The sequence below is a fragment of the Pan troglodytes genome, chromosome X, assembly GCF_028858775.2.
Source record: "Pan troglodytes isolate AG18354 chromosome X, NHGRI_mPanTro3-v2.0_pri, whole genome shotgun sequence".
In the NCBI taxonomy this organism is placed as follows: Eukaryota; Metazoa; Chordata; class Mammalia; order Primates; family Hominidae; genus Pan; species Pan troglodytes.
Genome location: NC_072421.2, coordinates 73401375 through 73424382, shown reverse-complemented (window position 1 = coordinate 73424382; position 23008 = coordinate 73401375). Strand labels below are relative to the sequence as shown.

Sequence of the window (23008 nt, the reverse complement as noted above, 5' to 3'; positions counted from 1 at the left end):
ATCTACGTCTGATTGGTGTACCTGAAAGTGACGGGGAGAATGGAAACAAGTTGGAAAACACTCCGCAGGATATTATCCAGGAGAACTTCCCCAATCTAGCAAGGCAGGCCAACATTCAAATTCAGGAAATACAGAGAATGTCACAAAGATACTCCTCTAGAAGAGCAACTCCAAGACACATAATGGTCAGATTCACCAAAGTTGAAATGAGGAAAAAATGTTAAGGGCAGCCAGAGAGAAAGGTCGGGTTACCCACAAAGAGAAGCCTACCAGACTAACAGCGGATCTCCTGGCAGAAACTCTACAAGCCAGAAGAGAGTGGGGGCCAATATTTAACATTCTTAAAGAAAAGAATTTTCAACCCAGAATTTCATATCCAGCCAAACAAAGCTTCATAAGTGAAGGAGAAATAAAATCCTTTACAGACAAGCAAATGCTGAGAGATTTTGTCACCACCAGGCCTCCCCTGCAAGAGGTCCTGAGGGAAGCACTAAACATGGAAAGGAACAACTGGTACCAGCCACTGCAAAAGCATGCCAAATTGTAAAAACCATCGAGGCTAGGAAGAAACTGCATCAACTAACGACAAAACAACCAGCTATCATCATAATAACAGGATCAAATTCACACATAGCAATATTAACCTTAAATGTAAATGGGCTAAATGCTCCAATTAAAAGACACAGACTGGCAAATTGGATAAAGAGTCAAGACCCATCAGTGTGCTGTATTCAGGAAACCCATCTCATGTGCAGAGACACACATAGGCTCAAAATAAAGGGATGGAGGAAGATCTACCAAGCAAATGAAAACAAAAAAATGCAGGGGTTGCAATCCTAGTCTCTGATAAAACAGACTTTAAACCAACAAAGATCAAAAGAGACAAAGAAGGCCATTACATAATGGTAAAGGGATCAGTTCAACAAGAAGAGCTAACTATCCTAACTATATATGCACCCAATAAAGGAGCACCCAGATTCATAAGGCAAGTCCTTAGAGACCTACAAAGAGACTTAGACTCCCACACAATAATAATGGGAGACTTTAACACCACACTGTCAACATTAGACAGATCAATGAGACACAAAGTCAACAAGGATATCCACGAATTGAACTCAGCTCTGCACCAAGAAGACCTAATAGACACCTACAGAACTCTCCACCCCAAATCAACAGAATATACATTGTTCTCAGCACCACACCACAACTATTCCAAAACTGACCACATAGTTGGAAGTAAAGCACTCCTCAGCAAATGTAAAAGAACAGAAATGATAACAAACGGTCTCACAGACCATAGTGCAATCAAACTAGAACTCAAGATTAAGAAACTCACTCAAAACTGCTCAACTATATGGAAATTGAACAACCTGCTCCTGAATGACTACTGGGTACATAACGAAATGAAGGCAGAAATAAATAAGTTCTTTGAAACCAACGAGAACAAAGACATAACATACCAGAATCTCTGGGACCCATTTAAACCAGTTTGTAGAGGGAAATTTATAGCACTAAATGCCCACAAGAGAAAGCAGGAAAGATCTAAAATTGACACCCTAACATCACAATTAAAAGAACGAGAGAAGCAAGAGCAAACAGATTCAAAAGCTAGCAGAAGGCAAGAAATAACTAAGATCAGAGCACAACTGAAGGAAATAGAGACACAAAAAACCCTTCAAAGATCAATGAATCCAGGAGCTGCTTTTTTCAAATGATCAACAAAATTGATAGACTGCTAGCAAGACTAATAAAGAAGAAAAGAAAGAAGAATCAAATGGACGCAATACAAAATGATAAAGGGGATATCACCACTGATCCCACAGAAATACAAACTACCATCAGAGAATACTACAAACACCTCTACGCAAATAAACTAGAAAATCTAGAAGAAATGGATAAATTCCTCGACACATACACTCTCCCAAGACTAAACCAGGAAGAAGTTGAATCTCTGAATAGACCAATAAGAGGCTCTGAAATTGAGGGATTACTTAATAGCTTACCAACCAAAAAAGCTCCAGGACCCGATGGATTCACAGTCAAATTCTACCAGAGGTACAAGGAGGAACTGGTACATTCCTTCAGAAACTATCTCAATCAACAGAAAAGGAGGGAATCCTCCCTAACTCATTTTATGAGGCCAGCATCATTCTGATACCAAAGCCGGGCAGAGACACAACAAAAAAAGAGAATTTTAGACCAATATCCTTGATGAACATTGATGCAAAAATCCTCAATAAAATACTGGCAAACTGAATCCAGCAGCACATCAAAAAGCTTATCCACCATGATCAAGTGGGCTTCATCCCTGGGATGCAAGGCTGGTTCAATATACGCAAATCAATAAAGGCAATCCAGCATATAAACAGAACGAATGACAAAAATCACGATTATCACAATAAATGGAGAAAAGGCCTTTGACAAAATTCAACAACCCTTCATGCTAAAAACTCTCAATAAATTAGATATTGATGGGATATATCTCAAAATAATAAGAGCTATCTATGACAAACCCACAGCCAATATCATACTGAATGGGCAAAAACTGGAAGCATTCCCTTTGAAAACTGGCACAAGACAGGGATGCCCTCTCTCACCACTCCTATTCAACATAGTGTTGGAAGTTCTGGCCAGGGCAATGAGGCAGGAGAAGGAAATAAAGGGTATTCAATTAGGAAAAGAGGAAGTCAAATTGTCCCTGTTTGCAGATGACATGATTGTACATCTAGAAAACCCCTTCGTCTCAGCCCAAAATCTCCTTAAGCTGATAGGCAACTTCAGCAACGTCTCAGGATACAAAAACAATGTGCAAAAATCACAAGCATTTTTATACACCAATAACAGACAAAGAGAGAGCCAAATCATGAGTGAACTGCTATTCACAATTGCTTCAAAGAGAATAAAATACCTAGGAATCCAACTTACAAGGGATGTGAAGGACCTCTTCAAGGAGAACTACACACCACAGCTCAATGAAATAAAAGAGGATACAAACAAATGGAAGAACATTCCATGCTCATGGGTAGGAAGAATCAATATCGTGAAAATGGCCATACTGCCCAAGGTAATTTACAGATTCAATGCCATCCCCATCAAGCTACCAATGACTTTTATCACAGAATTGGAAAAAACTACTTTAAAGTTCATATGGAACCAAAAAAGAGCCCGCATCACCAAGTCAATCCTAAGCCAAAAGAACAAAGCTGGAGGCATCACGCTACCTGACTTCAAACTATACTACAAGGCTACAGTAACCAAAACAGCATGGTACTGGTACCAAAACAGAGATATAGACCAACGGAACAGAAAAGAGCCCTTAAAAAATAATGCCACATATCTACAACTATCTGATCTTTGACGAACCTGATGAAAACAAGAAATGGGGAAAGGATTCCCTATTTAATAAATGATGCTGGGAAAACTGGCTAGCCATATGGAGAAAGCTGAAACTGGATCCCTTCCTTACAACTTACACAAAAATTAATTCAAGATGGATTAAAGACTTAAATGTTAGACCTAAAACCTTAAAAACCCTACAAGAAAACCTAGGCAATACCATTCAGTACATAGGCATGGGCAAGGACTTCATGTCTAAAACACCAAAAGCAATGGCAACAAAAGCCAAAATTGATAAATGGGATCTAATTAAACTAAAGAGCTTCTGCACAGCAAAAGAAACCACCATCAGAGTGAACAGGCCACCTGCAGAATCGGAGAAAATTTTTGAATTCTACACATCTGACAAAGGGCTAATGTCCAGAATCTACAATGAACTCAAACAAATTTACAAGCAAAAAACAAACAACCCCATCAAAAAGTGGGCAAAGGATATGAAGAGACACTTCTCAAAAGAAGACATTTATGCAGCCAAAAGACACATGAAGAAATGCTCATCATCACTGGCCATCAGAGAAATGCAAATCAAAACCACAATGAGATACCATCTCACACCAGTTAGAATGGTGATCATTAAAAAGTCAGGAAACAATAGGTGCTAGAGAGGATATGAAGAAGTAGTAACACTTTTACACTGTTGGTGGGACTGTAAACTTGGTTCAACCATTGTGGAAGTCAGTGTGGCGATTCATCAGGGATCTAGAACTAGAAATACCATTTGACCCAGCCATCCCATTACTGGGTATATACACAAAGGATTATAAAACATGCTGCTATAAAGACACATGCACACGTGTGTTTATTGTGGCACTATTCACAATAGTAAAGATTTGGAATCAACCCAAATGTCCAACAATGATAGGCTGGATTAAGAAAATGTGGCACATATACACCATGGAATACTATGCAGCCATAAAACAGGATGAGTTCACGTCCTTTGTAGGGAGATGGATGAAGCTGGAAACCATCATTCTCAGCAAACTACCACAAGGACGAAAAACAAAACACTGCATGTTCTCACTCATAGGTGGGAATTGAACAATGAGAACACATGGACACAGGAAGGGGAACATCACACGCTGGGCCCTGTTGTCGGGGGGTAGGGGGGAGGGATAGCATTAGGAGATATACTTAATGTTAAATGAAGAGTTAATGGGTGCAGCACACCAACATGGCACATGTATACATATGTAACAAACCTGTATGTTGTGCACATGTACCTTAAAACTTAAAGTATAATAATAAAAAAAAAAACAGTGCCTAGCACATGGTAAGCAGTCAGTAAGTTTCAGCTATTATTACTGTGAGAATCTGGGGACAGAGCCAGCACTCACAGAACAGTCAGGTGGTGAGGAGTCTGCAGTCTTTGGCATGGCTAGTTGTGTCCCAGGATCTGCATTCCAGAACTTCCATTCTGACACAAGATAGAGTGTTGCCTAGCAAATGTATACTCAAAGTCCCGCTGTTCTAGAATTTTATAAAGTTGGGCTCTTAGTCAAAGCGAAGGAAGGAAGGGTCCTTTCAAATAAAGAATTTACTAACAAAGCATTTTTTTCCTGCCAGTGAAATCAGTGAGGAATTCCTGTAGATTTTATCATAACATGTAACAAATCTAGACCTCACCAAACCTTTTCTCTTCTTGCTCTCCTTTTCCTTTTAGATGTTTATTATCTCTCATACAGAATATTTCCCGTTTTCTGTTTCACTTCTTTCCATCTGTCGTCCATTCTTTTCAAAGTGGTATTTGTATAAATCAACTCCCAATAGACTTTTCACTGCTCAACTTAAATGTTCATTTCCTCACCACTACTTGATGAACAAATCCCCAATTCCTCTGCTGAATACTTAAGGTTCACTATATTAGCTCCATTCCACTATTTTGAGTGATTTGCATCCATACTTAATTAACTACATGGTTAGTATTTTTATATTAAATTTATTTTAAATTCAGTTTTTATAATAAAGCAAAATGGTATTTTTGGTCTACAGTTCCATGAATTTTTACACAGGCATAGGCTCATATAACACTATCATAATCATGACAAAAGACAGCTACAGTATCCAAAATACTCCCTCATGCTATTACTTTGTAGTCATATCCTATCACCACCCTTAACTCCTGAGACCCACTAATCTGTTTTTCGACACTTTAATTTTGTCTTTTTGAGAAGGATCTATAAATGGAATATTATTCTATGCAACATTTTGAGACTAGCTTTTTTCATTCAGTATAATGCCTTTGAGAATTGTCCAACTTGCATCTATGTATAGCTTATTCCTATTTGTTCCTGAGTAATATTCCATGGTATAAATGTACTGTAATTTGCTTATTCATTTACTTGTTAAAGGCATCTGGATTTTTCCTACCTTTTAGCTATTATGAATAAAGCCAGTATAACATTTGTGTACAAAGTTTTGTGTGGATATATGTTTTCTTTTTTTTTGGTTAGAAAAAATATTGTTTTTATTTGGAAAATATATTTAAAACTCAGCATAAAACAAAACCAAAGAACAAATACAATTAAACCTAAAAGTGAAACATTTAATTCTACTGCTTCCTATTTCTCCAGATCCATGTTAGCTAAACATGTCACCTGTTACATTTTTAATGTACTTTCACTAATATTTCTGGTGGGCTTAATTTGGAAGGGAGAGTAGAATTACTCTGTGATACTTTGGAGGCATGTCTTACTGGCTACAGGATGGGACAATGAGTTTTTGGGCAGCTCTACAGAGCTTAGCCATGTCCCACTGCAAAGGAGACTAGCAAAGAAAGAAAGGAAAGGCATCAGATGCAGATGATGGGAGCCTAGGCAGGATGGCACTGAGAAGAAAAAGAGAGTGAAAAATGGAAGGAAGATAACAGTGAGGCAGGTATGCTGGGAAATTATAGAAAGAGCTCTATCAATAAACCTTGTGCCTCAAAATGGCCAAACTTTCAGAGTATTCCACAGACAAAGTAAAGTTTTTAAAAACTCTGTTAGTTACATGCTTGCTAGTCTTCTATTTTGAATGAGTAAAACCCTATCTAACAATTACCAATAATCATATCTTCAGTGCCACCGAAGGCTTTAAAAATGATACGCTTTGATATTTTCCAATAGTTACATTTCTTTATTCCTTTCTTAGTCTCATTTTTTAAAATATGAGAAATGCTCCTTTTTATTTTTTTAACTAAACTGAAAGTCATGAAACAATTCTGAAATAATAATGGCATTACTTATCTTAAGCTACCCAAATGAGGGGTTAACGGTTTGCCATAATTATTATTGAGTGATTTTCCTGGATGACATCTAACTATTCAAGTAAAGATAATGTTTCAAAAATTTATTTGTGGGTACTTAAAAACTAAATTATCATTAATTGAAAGTCTTCTCAATTTTCTTCTTTATTGACTTCAAGGAAGCATTTATACAGATGTCTGTTCACTGGAAAAATCTTGAACCACTGGCTACATTTAAAAATCATGACAAAACCAAATTGAGTAAGTGAAGATAGAGTTAAGAGGCTGACAATGAAGTAGAGAGATGGCCAAATCTTTGATAGGCCCACCTGCTGTTGCTTTCTACTTTTGATTTCCTGAATCAGAGTAAGAATACACTGACCATCACATTACAGTCATTTTTTTTTTTTTTTTTTTAGGGAGCATGGTATAAAAACTTTAATTGGTTTTATTTTTGCTGCCATTTTTCAGTGTGTATCTGTCTCCCTTCCTCATTTTTAACCCTCTTGAGACTGGATAGAGATTTCCCAAGCAAGTATAAAAGTAATTATATTCAAAGACAGATTTTTTTTTTCTTCCTAAAGGTATCAAGTTAATTGTCTTTTCTGGGGCTAATTGTCTTTTCTTTGGTCCAGGTGTGAAATGACAGCTTGGTGCCGATGATAGTTTGCATTTGTAAGTCCTTTTCATATACATGATCTCATTTTGTCCTCCAGATGTCTCTGTGGCTTGTTCTTTTCGTTCCATTGCTCAGATGAGTAAACTGAGGTCCCACTTGGCAAAGCTCGCAGAACCAGTGTCAGCTCTGCTGTGAATGCTGCTGTTTTCCCATCTTGTTCTACCACTACACAACACAGCAGTGGGGAAGCTACAGGGTTCCTTGTTCTCTAGCTGGCCAGAGCCCCTGAGCTTCCCTGTGGCTGGCAAAGGCAAGTTGGCTTGAGACAATGTTTTCACTGGTTGGTAGGAGAATGAAGACCTCCCCAGCAATGCAGCGAGTTCGAAAAGGAGCATAGCTTTATGCAATAGTTTCCTGGGACAGCTCTAACAAAGTACCAGCAACTGGGTGGCTTAAGACAACAAAAATTTATTAGCTCATAGTTCTGGAGGCCAGAAGTCTGAAACCAGGGTGTTGGCAGGGCCACGGTCCCTCTGAAGTCTCTAGGGAAGATTCCTTCCTCGCCTCTTCCCGGCTTCTGGTGTTACCGGCAATCCTTGGCGTTCCTTGGCTTGTAGTGGCCTCACTCCAGTGGCCACTTCCATCATCACATGGTTGTCTTCCCTGTGTCTCTGTGTCCACATCTCTCTATCTCTCTAAGGACACTAGGGATTAGATTTGCAGTCCGGCCTACTACAGTATGACCTCATCTTGACTTGATGACATCTGTAAAGACCCTGTATTCAAATAAAGTCACATTCACAGGTACCAGGTGTTAAGATTTCAACATGTCTTTCTCAGCCCACAACACCTCATCTTAGTCTAGCCTTCCTGCTGGTTTGATTTAAAAATTACCCTTTTAATACACAAAATTATAGTGCTCATAGATGGTAGTTTTTATTTTATAAATGTATGAGACTCAGAAAAACAGCAAACCCTTATATTTTTATCACTCAAATGAACAACTGACATATGTTTTCTTACAATATTAAGAACAAAAATATTACAAATGTAGATTTAAAAACTAATGTTAACCATCTTCACACATTATCTTCTCTTTTTGCAGAGAGCAGTGGTTCTCAACCAGGACAGTTTTGGGGGTGCTATTGTCATCTAGTGGGTAGAGGGCAGGGATGTTGCCAATCATCCGCAATGCAAGGAGAGCCTGCAACAAGGAATTATCTAGTCCTAAATGTTAATAGCATTCAGGTTGAGAAACTCTATTTTAAAGATAAGAATAATCATGATATTGACCTGCATCCTTCTAGAAATATTATTCATTCTTTTTCATACATTTATAAGTCCGAAAGGTATTGTATTGTGGTATTGTATTGTGCATGAGTATTCTCTTTTCTCTTCTTAATTTATTATTATTATACTTTGAGTTTTAGGGTACATGTGCACAATCTGCAGGATAGTTACATATGTATACATGTGCCATGCTGGTGCGCTGCACCCACTAACTCGTCATCTAGCATTAGGTATATCTCCCAATGCTATCCTTCCCCCGTCCCCCCACCCCACGACAGTCCCCAGAGTGTGATGTTCCCCTTCCTGTGTCCATGTGATGTCATTGTTCAATTCCCACCTATGAGTGAGAATATGCGGTGTTTGACTTTTTGTTCTTGTGATAGTTTACTGAGAATGATAATTTCCACTTTCATCCATGTCCCTACAAAGGACATGAACTCATCATTTTTTATGGCTGCATAGTATTCCATGGTGTATATGTGCCACATTTTCTTAATCCAGTCTATCATTGTTGGACATTTGGGTTGGTTCCAAGTCTTTGCTATTGTGAATAATGCCGCAATAAACATACGTGTGCATGTGTCTTTATAGCAGCATGATTTATAGTCCTTTGGGTATATACCCAGTAATGGGATGGCTGGGTCAAATGGTATTTCTAGTTCTAGATCCCTGAGGAATCGCCACACTGACTTCCACAAGGGTTGAACTAGTTTACAGTCCCACCAACAGTGTAAAAGTGTTCCTATTTCTCAACATCCTCTCCAGCACCTGTTGTTTCCTGACTTTTTAATGATTGCCATTCTAACTGGTGTGAGATGGTGATCTCATTGTGGTTTTGATTTGCATTTCTCTGATGGCCAGTGATGGTGAGCATTTTTTCATGTGTTTTTTGGCTGCATAAATGTCTTCTTTTGAGAAGTGTCTGTTCATGTCCTTTGCCCACTTTTTGATGGGGTTGTTTTTTTCTTGTACATTTGTTGGAGTTCATTGTAGATTCTGGATATTAGCCCTTTGTCAGATGAGTAGGTTGCGAAAATTTTCTCCCATTTTGTAGGTTGCCTGTTCACTCTGATGGTAGTTTCTTTTGCTGTGCAGAAGATCTTTAGTTTAATTGGATCCCATTTGTCAATTTTGGCTTTGGTTGCCATTGCTTTTGGTGTTTTAGACATGAAGTACTTGCCCATGCCTATGTCCTGAGTGGTAATGCCTAGGTTTTCTTCTAGGGTTTTTATGTTTTTAGGTCTAATGTTTAAGTCTTTTATCCATCTCGAATTGATTTTTGTATAAGGTGTAAGGAAGGGATCCAGTTTCAGCTTTCTCCATATGACTAGCCAGTTTTCCCAGCACCATTTATTAAATAGGGAATCCTTTCCCCATTGCTTGTTTTTCTCAGGTTTGTCAAAGACCACATAGTTGTAGATATGCGGCGTTATTTCTGAGGGCTCTGTTCTGTTCCATTGATCTATATCTCTGTTTTGGTACCAGTACCTTGCTGTTTTGGTTACTGCAGCCTTGTAGTATAGTTTGAAGTCAGGTAGTGTGATGCCTCCAGCTTTGTTCTTTTGCCTCAGGATTGACTTGGCAATGTGGGCTCTTTTTTGGTTCCATATGAACTTTAAAGTAGCTTTTTCCAATTCTATGAAGAAAGTCATTGGTAGCTTGATGGGGATGGCATTGAATCTGTAAATTACCTTGGGCAGTATGGCCATTTCCACGATATTGATTCTTCCTATCCACGAGCATGGAATGTTCTTCCATTTGTTTGTATCCTCTTTTATTTCCTTGAGCAGTTGTTTGTAGTTCTTCTTGAAGAGGTCCTTCACATCCCTTGTAAGTTGGATTCCTAGGTATTTTATTCTCTTTGAAGCAATTGTGAATGGGAGTTCAATCATGATTTGGCTCTCTGTTGGTCTGTTATTGGTGTATAAGAATGCTTGCGATTTTTGCACATTGATTTTATATCCTGAGACGTTGCTGAAGTTGCTTATCAGCTTGAGATTTTGGGCTGAGATGATGGGGTTTTCTAGATATACACTCATGTCATCTGCAAACAGGGACAATTTGACTTCCTCTTTTCCTAATTGAATACCCTTTATTTCCTTCTCCTGCCTCATTGCCCTGGCCAGAACTTCCAACACTATGTTGAATAGGAGTGGTGAGAGAGGGCATCCCTGTCTTGTGCCAGTTTTCAAAGGGAATGCTTCCAGTTTTTGCCCATTCAGTATGATATTGGCTGTGGGTTTGTCATAGATAGCTCTTATTATTTTGAGATATGTCCCATCAATACCTAATTTATTGAGAGTTTTTAGCATGAAGGGTTGTTGAATTTTGTCAAAGGCCTTTTCTGCATCTATTGAGATAATCATGTGGTTTTTGTCTTTGGTTCTGTTTATATGCTGGATTACATTTACTGATTTGCGTATATTGAACCAGCCTTGCATCCCAGGGATGAAGCCCACTTGATCATGGTGGATAAGCTTTTTGATGTGCTGCTGGATTTGGTTAGCAAGTATTTTATTGAGGATTTTTGCATCAATGTTCATCAAGGATATTGGTCTAAAATTCTCTTTTTTTGTTGTGTCTCTGCCCGGCTTTGGTATCAGGATGATGCTGGCCTCATAAAACGAGTTAGGGAGGATTCCCTCTTTTTCTATTGATTGGAATAGTTTCAGAAGGAATGGCACCAGTTCCTCCTTGGACCTCTGGTAGAATTTGGCTGTGAATCCATCTGGTCCTGGACTCTTTTTGGTTGGTAAGCTATTCATTATTGCCACAATTTCAGATCCTGTTATTGGTCTATTCAGAGATGCAACTTCTTCCTAGTTTAGTCTTTGGAGAGTGTATGTGTCGAGGAATTTATCCATTTCTTCTAGATTTTCTAGTTTATTTGTGTAGAGGTGTTTGTAGTATTCTCTGATGGTAGTTTGTACTTCTGTGGGATCGGTGGTCATATCCCCTTTATCATTTTTTATTGTGTCTATTTGATTCTTCTCTCTTTTTTTATTCGTCTTGCTAGCGGTCTATCAATTTTGTTGATCCTTTCAAAAAACCAGCTCCTGGATTCGTTAATTTTTTGAAGGGTTTTTTGTGTCTCTATTTCCTTCAGTTCTGCTCTGATTTTAGTTATATCTTGCCTTCTGTTAGCTTTTGAATGTGTTTGCTCTTGCTTTTCTAATTCTTTTAATTGTGATGTTAGGGTGTCAATTTTGGATCTTTCTTGCTTTCTCTTGTGGGCATTTAGTGCTACAAATTTCCTGCTACACACTGCTTTGAATGCGTCCCAGAGATTTTGGTATGTTGTGTCTTTGTTCCTGTTGGTTTCAAAGAACATCTTTATTTCTGCCTTCATTTCGTTATGTACCCAGTAGTCATTCAGGAGCAGGTTGTTCAGTTTCCATGTAGTTGAGCAGTTTTGAGTGAGATTCTTAATCCTGAGTCCTAGTTTGATTGCACTGTGGTCTGAGAGATAATTTGTTATAATTTCTTTTCTTTTACATTTGCTGAGGAGAGCTTTACTTCCAAGTATGTGGTCAATTTTGGAATAGGTGTGGTGTGGTGCTGAAAAAAATGTATATTCTGTTGATTTGGGGTGGAGAGTTCTGTAGATGTCTATTAGGTACAGTTGGTGCAGAGCTGAGTTCATTTCCTGGGTATCCTTGTTGACTTTCTGTCTCGTTGATCTGTCTAATGTTGACAGTGGGGTATTAAAGTCTCCCATTATTAATGTGTGGGAGTCTAAGTCTCTTTGTAGGTCACTCAGGACTTGCTTTATGAATCTGGGTGCTCCTGTATTGGGTGCATATATATTTAGGATAGTTAGCTCTTCTTGTTAAATTGATGCTTTTACCATTATGTAATGGCCTTCTTTGTCTCTTTTGATCTTTGTTGGTTTAAAGTCTGTTTTATCAGAGACTAGGATTGCAACCCCTGCCTTTTTTTGTTTTCCATTTGCTTGATAGATCTTCCTCCATCCTTTAATTTTGAGCCTATGTGTGTCTCTGCACATGAGATGGGTTTCCTGAATACAGCACACTGATGGGTCTTGACTCTTTATCCAATTTGCCAGTCTGAGTCTTTTAATTGGAGCATTTAGTCCATTTACATTTAAAGTTAGCATTGTTATGTGTGAATTTGATCCTGTCATTATGATGCTAGCTGGTGATTTTGCTCGTTAGTTCATGCAGTTTCTTCCTAGTCTCGATGGTCTTTACATTTTGAGATGATTTTGAAGCGGCTGGTATCGGTTGTTCCTTTCCATGTTTAGCGCTTCCTTCTGGAGCTCTTTTAGGGTAGGCCTGGTGGTGACAAAATCTCTCAGCATTTGCTTGTCTGTAACGGATTTTATTTCTCCTTCACTTATGAAGCTTAGTTTGGCTGGATATGAAATTCTGGGTTGAAAATTCTTTTCTTTAAGAATGTTGAATATTGGCCCCCACTCTCTTCTGGCTTGTAGATTTTCTGCCGAGAGATCTGCTGTTAGTCTGATGGGCTTCCCTTTGCGGGTAACCCGACCTTTCTCTCTGGCTGCCCTTAACATTTTTTCCTGATTTTGGCTTTGGTGAATCTGACAATTATGTGTCTTGGAGTTGGTCTTCTCGAGGAGTATCTTTGAGATATTCTCTGTATTTCCTGAATCTGAATGTTGGCCTGCCTTGCTAGATTGGGGAAGTTCTCCTGGATGATATCCTGCAGAGTGTTTTCCAACTTGGTTCCATTCTCCCCGTCACTTTCAGGTACACCAATCAGACGTAGATTTGGTCTTTTCATATAGTCCCATATTTCTTGGAGGCTTTGCTCGTTTCCTTTTATTCTTTTTTCGCTAAACTTCACTTCTCACTTCATTTCATTCACTTCATCTTCCATCGCTGATACCCTTTCTTCCAGGTGATTGCATTGGCTCCTGAGGCTTCTGCATTCTTTAGGTAGTTCTCGAGCCTTGGTTTTCAGCTCCATCAGCTCCTTTAAGCACTTCTCTGTATTGGTTATTCTAGCTATACATTCTTCTAAACTTTTTTCAAGGTTTTCAACTTCTTTGCCTTTGGTTTGAATATCCTCCCGTAGCTCGGAGTAATTTGATCGTCTGAAGCCTTCTTCTGTCAGCTCGTCAAAGTCATTCTCCATCCAGCTTTGTTCCGTTGCTGGTGACGAACTGCGTTCCTTTGGAGAAGGAGAGGCGCTCTGCTTTTTAGAGTTTCCAGTTTTTCTGCTCTGTTTTTTCCCCATCTTTTTAGTTTTATCTACTTTTGGTCTTTGATGATGGTGACGTACAGATGGGTTTTTGGTGTGGATGTCCTTTCTGTTAGTTTTCCTTCTAACAGACAGGACCCTCAGCTGCAGGTCTGTTGGAGTGCCCGGCCATGTGAGGTTTCAGTCTGCCCCTGCTGGGGGGTGCCTCCCGTTAGGCTGCTCAGGGGTCAGGGTTCAGGGACCCACTTGAGGATGCAGTCCGCCTGTTCTCAGATCTCCAGCTGTGTGCTGGGAGAACCACTGCTCTGTTCAAAGCTGTCAGGGACATTTAAGTCTGCAGAGGCTACTGCTGTCTTATTGTTTGTCTGTGCCCTGCCCCCAGATGTGGAGCCTACAGAGGCAGGCAGGCCTCCTTGAGTTGTGGTGGGCTCCACCCAGTTTGAGCTTCCAGGCTGCTTTACCTAAGCAAGCCTGGGCAATGGCAGGCGCCCCTCCCCCAGCCTCGCTGCCGCCTTGCCGTTTGATCTCAGACTGCTGTGCTAGCAATCAGCAAGACTCCGTGGGCATAGGACCCTCTGAGCCAGGTGCGGAATATAATCTCCTGGTGCGGCGTTTTTTAAGCCCGTCGGAAAAGCGCAGTATTCAGGTGGGAGTAACCCAATTTTCCAGGTGCTGTCTGTCACCCCTTTCTTTGACTAGGAAAGGGAACTCCCTGACCCCTTGCGCTTCCCGAGTGAGGCAATGCCTCGCCCTGCTTCGGCTCATGCAAGGTGCACCCACTGTCTGGCACTCACTAGTGAGTTGAACCCGGTACCTCAGATGGAAATGCAGAAATCACCCGTCTTCTGCATCGCTCACGCTGGGAGCTGTAGACCGGAGCTGTTCCTATTCAGCCATCTTGGCTCGATACTCCCATTTTCTACACAACAAAGTATAAGTATTAGAGAACGCTAACAAATACTTCATACTATGGAATGCAAAAAGGAGAATAGCATTCATTCATCATAAGTAGAATCTTGCTGGGCAAAGAATATAAGGAGGACAGAAATTTCATGAGAAAATGATAAGGTGATTGCTAAAATATGCATAATAACAGGTAAGAATAATCTAATAAAGAACTTTAAAATATCTATTACCTGGTGTTTGGAAACCAGAGTTATCTCAAAGAAAAACACATCTAAAAGTTCTCACAGGATTCTGTGAAGATTTTTTGGAGTGGAGGAAGTGGGTGCGAAGGGGGCAATGCATTTGCAATGAAATTTGACTTCTCCATGAGCAAGACATCCTTAATGTATTTTTTAAAAAGTTATTTAAAAGGAATTCCTATTTATAACATTTTCCCAATAAAAATCCAAAGTTAAGACATTTTACTCATGTCAAGTATGCTACTCCTCAGCAATATTTTTGGTCACCTGCACTCACAATTTATAAAAAGAAATTTAGTTTACTGCTTCAAGGAAATAAAGGTTATCCACATTTTCCAAATTGTTGTAAAAAGAAATCACTATAGAAAAAGTATTAAGGGCTGGGCGCGGTGGCTCATGCCTGTAATCCCAGCACTTTGGGAGGCCTAAGCAGGCAGATCACAAGGTCAGGAGATGGAGACCACCCTGGCTACCACGGTGAAACCCCATCTCTACTAAAAATACAAAAACAAAATTAGCTGGGCGTGGTGGTGGGTGCCTGTTGTCCCAGTCACTCTGGAGGCTGAGGCGGGAAAATGGCATGAACCCAGGAGGCGGAGCTTGCAGTGAGCCGAGATCGCACCACTGCACCCTAGCCTGGGCGACAGAGCAAGACTCTGTCTCAAAAAAGAAAAGAAAAAGAAAAAAAAGAAAAGAAAGAAAAAGTATTAAGAATAAAAATAGAATTATTAAATTCTAGTGACTTCCTAAATTAGATCTATTCAGTTTGCCTTATCTAACCCAGGTTAACCTACTGCCAACTTCCCACCTGCAAACATAGGCACAGGTATGGTCTTCTTCTGGAGTCCCTAGTGGACATGTGATAGCTAGTAACAAAAGTTGCATGAGAAAACTGAAGTTTAATACTTAAAATAACCAAGTGAATGAAACAAACCCAGAATAGAAAGTAAAGCCTCTAGAAGAGGCACTGCCAATTTTTAGCAATGTCTATGTATTTTAATCCTTGGATGTTAAAAATGCAATGTTAAGTATAAATACTAGTTTGGGGGAAAATTATATCTAGTCTTTAACCACACAGGTTTTCTTTGGTTCACCTTAAAAAAAAGAATATTTTATTCAATTTAACATATAAGCAAACATATGTTCATTTATTTTCCTTTTGTTTCTACTCTCCTGCACTCTCTCACTTATTTGTTTCAGTAGACAAGAAATGCACCATATCCCCCTGCCTGGATGGGTGTTTTTGGAGAAGAACAAGCATATAGACTAAAATCCTCTGTTTGGAAACCAGCCCAATTCAAGGAGGGTTCTGATGCACTGCGGTGAATTTTTGGCAATGAGCGGGTCAGCAGCTTAATAGAGGTGAGAATTTGGGGAAAGAGTGGTCTCTCATCTCTTTTCTTTTTGAGGCACTCTGCCATTAATCTCTTCATGGCTTTTGGACAGTTACTCCGTACCTTACTGAGATCTGGAGATAGGTATCCTTGTCCCACCATAAAAATTATCTGGTCCCTGTTGTTGATGTTTGAATAAGGTAAGTGTCCAGTCATCAATTCATACAGAACAATCCCAAATGCATATACATCTGACTGAAAGCTGTATGAATTTTTATCTTGCAGTCTGATGACTTCTGGTGCCATACACAAAAAAGATCCAGACAACTGTTCAAACTGATGGGACCCACTCCATCAAGATTTCACTGTGGCTAGACCAAAATCACCTATTTCCACTGTGAGGTCTTCATGAAGAACTATATTATTACTCTTGAGGTCTCTGTGGATGATTGACTTGGCGTGTCAGTAATCCATGCCCTGTGCAGTCTGTTGTGCAATATCTATAAGTTTGATCATCTCAGATTTGGTCTCAATTATATGGAGATGGTAATACAAGCTGGAGCCCTAACACCACTGGGTGACAATAGCCAGTTGTGGCTTTGTGGAATAGCCCATGAAGAGTAGGATATTCATGTGTTATGTTTTCCTGAGTACTCCTCCTTCATTTTGAAGGCTTCTAACTGCTGAGGTGTAGGTGCTGCCACATTCAACATTTTCACTGCCACAACACCATGCCACTTTCCCTTGTAGACTGTTCCAAATGATCCAGATCCAATTCTTTGTCCCACTGTAATCTGCCCATCAGGAATCTCCCAATCATCATTCAAGTCCTGTCTACCAAGTGTTTTCATTTGATTCCTGTCTTCTGAGGATGAAGATGACTTCCTTTCTCGCTGAAGTCCTGGAGATTTCTGTAAGACTTTCACGTTAGTGAGTGACCCAGGCAGGGGGTGTGGCAGACAAACCTGTGGTTGAGCCTCCAACACCACGAAATCCTTGGTCTCTGATCAAGTCATCAATATCGTCAGGTTCTATTGTGCTTATACACACATTGGGAGCTGATGAGGACCGGTCTCGCCCAAATTGATTTCAGTGATCTTCATCTGCTGGTCGGAAGGGCTGTGGAATTGGAGTGGATTTTGAAGGAGACAGATTGGTGAGAATTTGGGGACCAGTAGAGTCTGAGGGGGGTGCCGAAGGAGATGATCCAGATGTAAGGGCAGTCTCTGCTAAGGAGGCCTCTTCCTGGGGTATTGAGTGGCGTTCAAAGAACTTGGAGAAAAACAACAAATCAAGATGGTCATAATTAACAAACATCAGTGGAACAACTGTACTACAACACTGGTGAAATTTATAACCACATGTTTGACAGCGGAAACCCTGGAAAAGCAGCTTTTGACAAAAGTCACAAAATGCTAAGGTGAAAAATGTTTTTCGTACAAAGTTGTGTGTTGTAAGTGGAACATTCTCCAACACTTCCACATGCAATTCTTCTCCAGTAAGCCAGGAAACACCAGTGTCCTGGTCAATTGTTTTCTTCTCTCCATCCTGAATTCTGTAAACAGCACCGCACTCTGGGATTAGACCTCTCATCATCAGTGCTTTCATTAGACTGTCTCCGACTGTAACTCCACACCTTGCAGGTACCACTGTCCTCTGCTTGTTGGGCAGGAAGACTCTAACAATAGGTTTTTGTGGTGACTTGGGGTTGCTCCATGTCACATCTATGGGATTTTGAAAAACTGAAAGAGATAAAGGTTTTTTGAAAAACTGAAAGAGAAAAACTGAAAGGCTAAAAGAGGAAGAAGACTTAACGGTGTCCATTGATGCAGAGCTAGAAACAGAAAAATCAGTTCCGTTCCCCAGACATTCCAATAACTGTTGTTGTCTTTGTTGGAGTGTATCTAGCTTGCTGGTGTATTCCTCATAGGCCTCCAGATATATTGATGGTGGAATATACTCCCCAAAAAATTTGTATAATAGGGCCTCTATATGTTCCTGTGTCAACTTAATTGATTATTTGTTTGATATTCCATACTTTGTGGTATTTTTCCTACTGGTTCTTTCTTTTCTTAACTTCTTTGGGATTAATTTTTATTAATCATTTGTTCTCTTCTGTTGGTTTAAAAGTTAAAAGTCTGGTTTCTACATTTTTAGAAGATAACCTCCACGGGAATGGCAGGATCCACAGCCGAAGAGGCCGCAGCGCCAGCGCCGGCCTCAGGCTCCACGTCCCCATTGAATAGAGCCTCACCGGGCTCCGCACTGCCACCACCGCCACTGCTCAGTGCCGCCATCTTATCATATGTTTTCATTTATCTGGGATAAATGCCCCCAAATTCAGTTACTGTGTCATGTGGTAATTGCATGTTTACTTTTTAAAGAAACTTCCAAGCTGTCAAGGACAAGGCAGGTGAAGGCAGTCAAGGGCAAAACAATAATAGCAATAACAATAATAATAATGATAAGGCAGACTCACTCCAAAAGGGAGAATACTAAGGATGCTGGACAAGGTCTTAAGATGGCACAGCTAAAAGACAAAATAAAAGCTTTATAGCTTTGTTCTTATGCTGATCAACAGTGCAGCTCCAGAAGAGTGAAGTTAAACAGAATGGTCAAATTCCTTTATTGCTCCTCCCCATACACTGACTACCAAAGCAAGATGACTTGCTACCTCAGTAACTATGATTCCACCTTTACTTAATAGCATTAAGGATGGCCGAATAGACTGCAACAGAGAGATATTAGGTTCTTCATTTTGTAGGGCTGGGGCTACAGAGAAAAATAAATAGCAAAGAGTCTTAGAAGCAAATACTTCCCCAAATCTCCCAGAATAGGCTATCCAGCTGTACTACCTACCTCCCTCCATTTTCCCAGAACTGGTAGAGCTTCAGGAGAACATGGCTTGAAACATGCCCCTAAATAGTAGGTTTTAAGGGCCTATACTACATTTAAATCATTCTATGTTAAGTATTTGAGACATTTACAAGTATAGAAGTTAGAAAAATTGGGTTTAAGTGGATAAAGTGCCAGAGCAGGAAGTCAATGGAGTGTAATGGTTAAGGATGTGGATACTGACAGACTATGGCTGATATTCCTAACATACAAAGAACTCTTAAAAATTGAATGAATAAAACCAAAAACCCAATAGAAAAATAGGGAAAATACATAAACAGACAATTCACACAAAAGATATAAAAACTATCCTCAAACATATGAAAAGATGTTCAAACTCAGAATTAGAGAAATGCAAAGTAAAAATACACTGAGACACAATTTCTCACCTATCAGACTGGCAAAAAAAATGACAACATATTCTGTTGGTGAAGCTGCGAGGAAACAGGCACTCTCATACGTTCATGGTGAGAAAGCAAACTGCTACAACACTTCTGGTGGCAAATCTGCAATACCTAATAAATCTACACATGTCCTTACTTTTTTTAAAAAAGTAACACCTTTATTGAAATAAAATTTACCTACTATACAATTCACCCATTTAAAGTGAATACACCCATATAATTTAATGATTTTTCATAAATTCACAGTTGTGTAACCATCACCACAATCAGTTTTACTTCATTTTCATCACCTCTAAAATAAATTGCATTCACAGTAGCAGTCGCTCCTCATTTCCCCTCATAGCTCTCCCCACCCCTATCACTGGGGTGGGGAGAGCAACCACTAATACCTACTTTCTGTCTCTAAATAGCAGAGAGGCATATGGGAAGATATAAGACTGAACATTCACAGCAATCATGGGGAGAATACTAGACTTGCACAGGTTATAAAATTGAGGATTCAAGCTATATTTACCTAAATTCCCAGGGAAAGGGAAGTTCTAAGTCACATCTCTTTAAAAGTGAATGACACTCTTGATTTTAGACCAGGTATACCACTCTCCCTTCTAAGTCAACCTCGAGAAATTTGCTTTTAAGAATAAAAGAGAAGCTCTTGAATTATGCCTTGTTGAGCCGTGGCATCCACATGATTCTAGAAAGAATATCAGAAGTTCTATACCAAGAAGCCCTCCAGACAATCAAGGAAGTTTAGCAGCTCTGGAGTTGCTAGATATTACTGATAGCTCTTTATCATCCTTTCATAATGACTACTCCATTAAATTACTTTTCCAGAAAAGGAAAGAGTTATACAGAAAATAGTTTTGCACTCCAGGAGCTAAAAACTATTTCTCTCATAATATTGGCCTATGAATATCCAACCATTTACCCAGGCAAATTATTTCTCTGTTACTAATTTTCAAAAAAAGTTGGTCATGGCTAAAGGCAGCTACCCAATGTGAGAAAAGAAAGTTGATGATCAAGGCCATTACTGAGACATGAATATATCACATTGAAAAATCCCAAAATTTCATGGAGGTCTAATGTAGCTATCACAACTTACAGCATCAGAGGCCAGAAAAACTCAGTCTATACCAAGTGAGGTAGACTTTCTTTTATAGATAACTTTCCCTTTTCCTATTATCCTGAAGTTAAAACAGGCCCCCAATCTTAGGAGGTAGCAGAGGAATATGATTCTGAAAGATTATCTGGCCTGAGAACATTCTGATTATCAATTTCAGCTATAGCACAGTAGATAAATGGTGAGCGATAAAGATTTAATTTAGCAGGCCTGAGACTGCTATTCTTAGAAGGGCCTAGTTACAAGGTTGGCCCTTAGCTGACATCTTCAACCTTGGTTCTGGAGTATTCTCAGTCAACAGATAACTTATTAGGGAGGCACACTGTAGATTATATGTGCAAGCTATATGATTTTTGCTGAACACCTACCTTCCTGCTGAATCCGGCAATTTGGCATGTGCCAGGCAGGGAGTGCTTGTGTGATTAGTCCCCAGTAAAAATCTTGGGTCCTGAGTCTCTAGTGTGCTTCCATGGTAGAAATCATTTCACACAAGTTGCTGCATTTTCATTGCTGGGCTAAACGTGCACTCTGTGTCACCCCTCTTAGAGAAGGAGAGCATACAAGGCTTGCACAGGGATTTCTCTAGACTTCACCTGTGTCTTTTTCCTTTATAATCTAGTTGTGTATCCTTATTGCATCACTAGAATAACTCTTAACCGTCCATAAAACTATGTGCAGGCAAGATGATGGAATAGAAAGCTCCACCAATCATCCCCATCACAAGGACACCAAGTTAACAACTATCTACACAGAAGAAAAAAAATACCTTCATAAGAACCAAAAATCAGGTGAGCACTCATAGTACCTGGATTTAACTTCATATTGTTGAAAGAGGCACTGAAGAGACAAAAGTCCTGAATTGCTGATGCTACCCCTCCTCCACTCTGGCAGCCACAGAGTGGTGCAGAGAGCTTCTCTAGGCACTGGGGGAAAAAGAACACAGCAGTTATTACCCAATGAACTCAGTGATGTCCAGTTAGAGCAGAAAGAAAAACCAGACCAAACTCAGCTGATGCCCACTTACGAAGGGAGCATTTAAATCAGACCTTGCCAGAGGAAAATTATCAATTCTAGAAGTCCAAACTTGAGTGCCTGCAAACCTCACCACTAAAGACAATAGCATCCTGTGTCCCCAAGTAAACTTGAAAAGCAGTCTAGGACATAAGAACTGCAACTCTTAGGTGAGTTCTAGTGCTAAATTAGGCCTGGAGACAGTGAACTGAGTGAGCACATGACATACTAAGACATCAGCTGGGGCAGCCAAGGTAATATTGCCATCACCCCTCCGTAACTTCAGGCTGCACAGCTCATGGCTTCAAAAGAGAATCCTTCCTTCCACTTGAGGAGAAGAGAGAGAAGAGAGGGGAGAACTTTATCTTACATCTAAGATACCAGCTAAGCCACAGCAGGATAGGGCACTGGTCAGAGTCCTAAGGGCCCCATTCTAGGCCCTAGATCCCAGACATTTCTAAACACACCCTGGGCCAGAAGATAACCTGCTGCCTTGAAGGAAAGGACCCAGTCCTGACAGCATTTATCACATGCCAACTGAAGAGCCTTTCGACCCTAAATAATGAGCAGTGACACCCGCCTTGGGTGAATGGCTAAGACTTGTTGGCTTCAGGTGAGACTCACAGCACATGACCAGCTGTGGTGGCTACAGGGCAAAACTCCATCTGCTTGAGAAAAGCAGAGAAAAAAAGAAAGGGGACTTTGTCTTTCACATTAGGTACCAGCATGGCCACAGTGGGGTAGAGCAATTCCAGGACTTGAATCTTGGACAGCATTTCTGGACCTGCCCTGGGCCAAAGGTGAGAATATTGTCCTGAAGGGTGAGTCCCAGGCCAGGGAGCATTCATAACAAGCTGACTTAAGAGACTTTGGGTGTTAAGGGAGTATAAGCAATAGTCTGGCAGTACTCTTTGTGGGCTGGGGTGGCAGTAGCTAGGAAATGAGGTTCCTTTGCCTTTGAAAAGGGGAGGGAAGAGTTTTAAAAAATGTGTTTTGTGGTTTGACTGCCAGCACAGTCACAAAGCAATAGAACACTTGGTAGACTTCAAAGGAATTTGACTGTAGTCCGTGAATTCCAAACAGCACTTCTGGACCCACCAGGGAATTGGGGGACCTTGCCTCCCTGAAAGGAAGGACACAGTCCAGGCTGGCTTTGCCACTTGATGATTGTAGAGCCCCAGGACTTTGAGCGAACACAGGAAGTAGAAAGGGAGTGGTCACAGCAGGCCTTAGGCTAGATCCAGCACTGGGCTGGCTTCAGGTCTGACCCAGTATAGCCATAGTGGTGGTGGCCACAGGGTTGCTTGTGCCATTCCCAGCTTTAGGTGGCTTAGAAAGAGAGATTCTTTTTTGGAAGAAAGTAAGGGAAGAGAACAAGTCTCTGCCT

The 23008-nt window shown here is 40.2% G+C and overlaps 2 long non-coding RNA genes and 1 pseudogene across 2 annotated transcripts in view; 1 reads left to right on the top strand and 2 right to left on the bottom strand.

The window, feature by feature from the left end:
* Nucleotides 1–18536, top strand: part of LOC134809369 (uncharacterized) — a 68375-nt gene extending 49839 nt beyond the window's left edge. Inside the window, exons 2-3 of the long non-coding RNA XR_010154907.1 lie at nucleotides 16061–16222; nucleotides 16480–18536. This is a non-coding gene — a long non-coding RNA (uncharacterized LOC134809369). The remainder of the gene's footprint in view (nucleotides 1–16060; nucleotides 16223–16479) is intronic.
* LOC134809368 (uncharacterized) overlaps nucleotides 1–23008 on the bottom strand; it is a 141585-nt gene that overhangs the window by 69948 nt on the left and 48629 nt on the right. The window lies entirely within an intron of this gene.
* LOC473673 (serine/threonine-protein kinase B-raf-like) lies at nucleotides 16023–18592 on the bottom strand (annotated as a pseudogene).